Below are 7,084 nucleotides of genomic sequence, written 5' to 3' on the forward strand. Positions count from 1 at the left end.
CTAAACATCGATTTTACGAAAAAAACTCTAATACTAACTATAAGGAATTCTCACAATAACTATAACCCTAAATGTGATCGTTTCTAACCGTAACACTAACTCGTCCATTTCAACACTAACCCTAAGCCTAAATGCACTCTATTCTAACCAAAATGCAATCCTGACACTAAGCCTAACCCTAAACCTCGATTCTACGAACAAAAACCTTAGCTCTATCCTAAACGAATTCTAAACGTAACTCTAACCCTAAATGTGCTCCTTTCTAACCCTAACACTAACTCGTCCATTTCAACACTAACCGTAAGCCTAAATGCACTCTATTCTAAGCAAAATGCAATCCTGACTCTAAGCCTAACCCTAAACCTCGATTCTACGAAAATACTCTAATACTAACTATAACGAATTCTCACCATAACTCTAAGCCTAAATGTGCTCGTTTCTAACCGTAACACTTACTCGTCCATTTCAACACTAGCCCTAAGCCTAAATGCATTCAATTCTAACCAAAATGCCATCCGGACACTAAGCCTAACCATAAACCTCGATTCTACAAACAAAAACCCTAGCCCTATCCTGAAAGAATTCTAAATGTAACTCTAACCCTAAATATGTTCATTTCTAAATCTAACACTAACTCGTCCATTTCAACACTAACCCTAAGCCTAAATGCACTCTATTCTAACCAAAATGCAATCCTGACACTAAGCTTAACCCTAAACCTCGATTCTACGATCAAAAACCCTAGCCTTATCTAAACGAATTCTAAACGTAACTCTAACCCTAAATGTGCTCGTTTCTAACCCTAACACTAACTCGTCCATTTCAACAGTAACCGTAAGCCTAAATGCACTCTATTCTAACCAAAATGCAATCCTGACACTAAGCCTAACCCTAAACCTCGATTTTACGAAAATACTCTAATACTAACTATAATGAATTCTCACCATAACTCTAAGCCTAAATGTGCTCGTTTCTAACCGTAACACTAACTCGTCCATTTCAACACTAAGCCTAAGCCTAAATGCACTCTATTCTAACCAAAATGCCATCCTGACACTAAGCCTAAGCCTAAACCTCGATTCTACGAAAATACTCTAATACTAACTATAACGAATTCTCACCATAACTCTAAGCCTAAATGTGTTCCTTTCTAACCCTAGCACTAACTCGTCAATTTCAACACTTCTTCTAAGCCTAAATGCACTCTATTCTAACCAAAATGCAATCCTGACACTAAGCCTAACGCTAAACCTCGATTCTATGAACCAAAACACTAGCCCTATCCCAAACGAATTGTAACCGTAACTCTAACCATAAATGTGTTTGTTTCTAACCCTAACACTAACTCGTCCATTTCAACACTAACCCTAAGCATAAATGCACTCTATTCTAACCAAAATGCAATCCCGACACTAAGCCTAAGCTTAAACCTCGATTCTACGAAAAAAACCTCTAAAATTAACTATAACGAATTCTCACCTTAACTCTCACCCTAAATGTGGCGTTTCTAACCCTAAGTCTAAGTCGTCAATTTCAACACTAACCCTAAGCCTAAATGCACTCGATTGTAAGGAACATGCAATCCTGACACTAAGCCTAAGCTTAAACCTCGATTCTATGAAAAAAAACTCTAATATTAACTATAACGAATTCTCACCATAACTCTAACCCTAAATGTGTTCGTTTCTAACCGTAACACTAACTCGTCCATTTCAACACTAACCCTAAGCCTAAATGCACTCGATTCTAACCAAAATGCAATCCTGACACTAAGCCTAATGCTAAACCTCGATTCTACGAACAAAAACCTTAGCCCTATCCTAAACGAATTCTAAACGTAACTCTAACCCTAAATGTGCTCCTTTCTAACCCAAACACTAACTCGTCCATTTCAAGACTAACCGTAAGCCTAAATGCACTCTATTCTAAGCAAAATGCAATCCTGACTCTAAGCCTAACCCTAAACCTCGATTCTACGAAAATACTCTAATACTAACTATAACGAATTCTCACCATAACTCTAAGCCTAAATGTGCTCGTTTCTAACCGTAACACTTACTCGTCCATTTCAACACTAGCCCTAAGCCTAAATGCGCTCTATTCTAACCAAAATGCAATCCTGACACTAAGCCTAACCATAAAACTAGATTCTACAAACAAAAACCCTAGCCCTATCCTAAACGAATTCTAAATGTAACTCTAACCCTAAATATGTTCATTTCTAAATCTAACACTAACTCCTCCATTTCAACACTAACCCTAAGCCTAAATGCACTCTATTCTAACCAAAATGCAATCCCGACACTAAGCCTAAGCCTAAACCTCGATTCTACGAAAAAAACCTCTAAAATTAACTATAACGAATTCTCACCTTAACTTTCACCCTAAATGTGCTCGTTTCTAACCCTAAGTCTAAGTCGTCAATTTCAACACTAACCCTAAGCCTAAATGCACTCGATTGTCAGGAAAATGCAATCCTGACACTAAGCCTAAGCTTAAACCTCGATTCTATGAAAAAAAACTCTAATAATAACTATAACGAATTCTCACCATAACTCTAACCCTAAATGTGTTCGTTTCTAACCCTAACACTAACTCGTCCATTTCAACACTAAGCTTAAGCCTAAATGCACTCTATTCTAACCAAAATGCCATCCTGACACTAAGCCTAAGCCTAAACCTCGATTCTATGAACAAAAACTCTATTACTAACTGTAAGGAATTCTCACCATAACTCTAAGCCTAAATGTGCTCGTTTCTAACTGTAACACTAACTCGTCAATTTCAACACTTACCCTCAGCCTAAATGCACTCTATTCTAACCAAAATGCAATCCTGACACTAAGCTTAATCCTAAACCTCGATTCTAAGATTAAAAACCCTAGCCCTATCTAAACGAATTCTAAACGTAACTCTAACCCTAAATGTGCTCGTTTCTAACGGTAACACTAACTCGTCCATTTCAACACTAACCCTAAGCCTAAATGCACTCTATTCTAACCAAAATGCAATCCTGACACTAAGTCTAAGCTTAAACCTCGATTCTACGAAAATACTCTAATACTAACTATAACGAATTCTCACAATAACTCTAAGCCTAAATGTGTTCCTTTCTAACCCTAGCACTAACTCGTCAATTTCAACACTTCCCCTAAGCCTAAATGCACTCTATTCTAACCAAAATGCAATCCTGACACTAAGCCTAACCCTAAACCTCGATTCTACGAACAAAAACCTTAGCTCTATCCTAAACGAATTCTAAACGTAACTCTAACCCTAAATGTGCTCGTTTCTAACAGTAACACTAACTCGTCCATTTCAACACTAACCCTAAGCCTAAATGCACTCTATTCTAACCAAAATGCAACCCTGACACTAAGCCTAAGCCTAAACCTCGATTCTACAAAAAAAAAACTCTAATGCTAACTATAACGAATTCTCACCCTAACTCTAACCCTAAATATGATTGTTTCTAACAGTAGCACTAACTCGTCCATTTCAACACTAACCTTCAGCCTAAATACACTCGATTCTAACCAAAATGCAATCCTGACAATAAGCCTAACCCTAAACCTCGATTCTATGAAAAAAAACTCTAATACTAACTATAATGAATTCACAACATAACTCTAATCCTAAATGTTTTCGTTTCTAACCCTAACACTAACACGTCCATTTCAACACTAACCCTCAGCCTAAATGCACTCGATTCTAACCAAAATGCAATCCTGATACTAAGCCTAACGCTAAACCTCGATTCTATGAACAAAAACCCTAGCCCTATCCCAAACGAATTGTAAAGGTAACTCTAACCCTAACTGTGTTCGTTTCTAACCCTAACACTAACTCGTCCATTTCAACACTAACCCTCAGCCTAAATGAACTCGATTCTAACCAAAATGCAATCCTGACACTAAGCCTAACCCTAAACCTCGATACTATGAAAAAAAACCATAGCCCTATCCCAAACGAATTCTCACCTTAACTCTACCTCTAAATGTGTTCGTTTCTAACCCTAACACTAACTCGTCCATTTCAACACTAACCCTAAGCCTAAATGCACTCTATTCTAACCTCAATGCAATCCTGATACTAAGCCTAACGCTAAACCTCGAATCTATGAACAAAAACCCTAGCCCTATCTCAAACGAATTGTAACCGTAACTCTAACACTAAATTTGTTCGTTTCTAACCCTAACACTAACTCGTCCATTTCAACACTAACCCTAAGCATAAATGCACTCTATTCTAACCAAAATGCAATCCTGACACTAAGCCTAAGCGTAAAGGTCGATTCTACGAAAATACTCTAATACTAACTATAACGAATTCTCACCATTACTCTAACCCTAAATGTGTTCGTTTCTAACATTAAAACTAACTCGTCCATTTCAACACTAACCCTAATCCTAAATGCACTCTATTCTAACCAAAATGCAATCCTGACACTAAGCCTAAGCCTAAACTTCGATTCTACGAAAAAAATTCTAATAGTAACTCTAATTAATTCTCACAATAACTCTAACCCTAAATGTGATCGTTTCTAACCGTAGCACTAACTCGTCCATTTCAACACTAACCCTCAGCCTAAATGCACTCGATTCTAACCAAAATGCAATCCTGACACGAAGCCTAAGCCTAAACCTCGATTCTACGATAATACTCTAATACTAACTATAACGAATTCTCACAATAACTATAACCCTAAATGTGATCGTTTCTAACCCTAACACTAACTCGTCCATTTCAACACAAACCTTAAGCCTAAATGCACTAAATTCTAACCGAAATGCAATCCTGACACTAAGCCTAAGCCTAAACCTCGATTCTATGAAAATACTCTAATACTAACTATAACCAATTCTCACCATAACTCTAACCCTAAATGTGACCGTTTCTAACCCTAACAATAACTCGTCCATTTCCACACTAATCCTAAGCCTAAATGCACTCTATTCTAACCAAAATGCAATCCTGACACTAAGCCTAAGTCTAAACCTCGTTTCTACGAACAAAACTCTAGTACTAACTATAACGAATTCTCACAGTAACTATAACCCTAAATGTGATCGTTTCTAACCCTATCACTAACTCGTCCATTTCAACACTAACCCTCAGCCTAAATGCACTCGATTCTAACCAAAATGCAATCCTGACACTAAGCCTAACCCTAAACCTCGATCCTATGAAAAAAACCCTAGCCCTATCCCAAATGAATTCTCACCTTAACTCTAACTCTAAATGTGTTCGTTTCTAACCCTAACACTAACTCGTCCATTTCAACACTAACCCTAAGCCTCAATGCACTTGATTCTAACCAAAATGCAATCCTGACACTAAGCCTAAGTCTAAACCTCGATTCTACGAAAAAAACTCTAATACTAACCTTAACGAATTCTCACAATAACTATAAAAGTAAATGTGTTCCTTTCTAACCGTAACACTAACTCGTCAATTTCAACACTAACCCTAAGCCTAAATGTACTCCATTCTAAGCACAATGCAATCCGTACACTAAGCCTAAGCCTAAACATCGATTTTACGAAAAAAACTCTAATACTAACTATAAGGAATTCTCACAATAACTATAACCCTAAATGTGATCGTTTCTAACCGTAACACTAACTCGTCCATTTCAACACTAACCCTAAGCCTAAATGCACTCTATTCTAACCAAAATGCAATCCTGACACTAAGCCTAACCCTAAACCTCGATTCTACGAACAAAAACCTTAGCTCTATCCTAAACGAATTCTAAACGTAACTCTAACCCTAAATGTGCTCCTTTCTAACCCTAACACTAACTCGTCCATTTCAACACTAACCGTAAGCCTAAATGCACTCTATTCTAAGCAAAATGCAATCCTGACTCTAAGCCTAACCCTAAACCTCGATTCTACGAAAATACTCTAATACTAACTATAACGAATTCTCACCATAACTCTAAGCCTAAATGTGCTCGTTTCTAACCGTAACACTTACTCGTCCATTTCAACACTAGCCCTAAGCCTAAATGCATTCAATTCTAACCAAAATGCCATCCGGACACTAAGCCTAACCATAAACCTCGATTCTACAAACAAAAACCCTAGCCCTATCCTGAAAGAATTCTAAATGTAACTCTAACCCTAAATATGTTCATTTCTAAATCTAACACTAACTCGTCCATTTCAACACTAACCCTAAGCCTAAATGCACTCTATTCTAACCAAAATGCAATCCTGACACTAAGCTTAACCCTAAACCTCGATTCTACGATCAAAAACCCTAGCCTTATCTAAACGAATTCTAAACGTAACTCTAACCCTAAATGTGCTCGTTTCTAACCCTAACACTAACTCGTCCATTTCAACAGTAACCGTAAGCCTAAATGCACTCTATTCTAACCAAAATGCAATCCTGACACTAAGCCTAACCCTAAACCTCGATTTTACGAAAATACTCTAATACTAACTATAATGAATTCTCACCATAACTCTAAGCCTAAATGTGCTCGTTTCTAACCGTAACACTAACTCGTCCATTTCAACACTAAGCCTAAGCCTAAATGCACTCTATTCTAACCAAAATGCCATCCTGACACTAAGCCTAAGCCTAAACCTCGATTCTACGAAAATACTCTAATACTAACTATAACGAATTCTCACCATAACTCTAAGCCTAAATGTGTTCCTTTCTAACCCTAGCACTAACTCGTCAATTTCAACACTTCTTCTAAGCCTAAATGCACTCTATTCTAACCAAAATGCAATCCTGACACTAAGCCTAACGCTAAACCTCGATTCTATGAACCAAAACACTAGCCCTATCCCAAACGAATTGTAACCGTAACTCTAACCATAAATGTGTTTGTTTCTAACCCTAACACTAACTCGTCCATTTCAACACTAACCCTAAGCATAAATGCACTCTATTCTAACCAAAATGCAATCCCGACACTAAGCCTAAGCTTAAACCTCGATTCTACGAAAAAAACCTCTAAAATTAACTATAACGAATTCTCACCTTAACTCTCACCCTAAATGTGGCGTTTCTAACCCTAAGTCTAAGTCGTCAATTTCAACACTAACCCTAAGCCTAAATG

The sequence above is a fragment of the Notamacropus eugenii genome, chromosome 2, assembly GCF_028372415.1.
Source record: "Notamacropus eugenii isolate mMacEug1 chromosome 2, mMacEug1.pri_v2, whole genome shotgun sequence".
NCBI lineage: Eukaryota > Metazoa > Chordata > Mammalia > Diprotodontia > Macropodidae > Notamacropus > Notamacropus eugenii.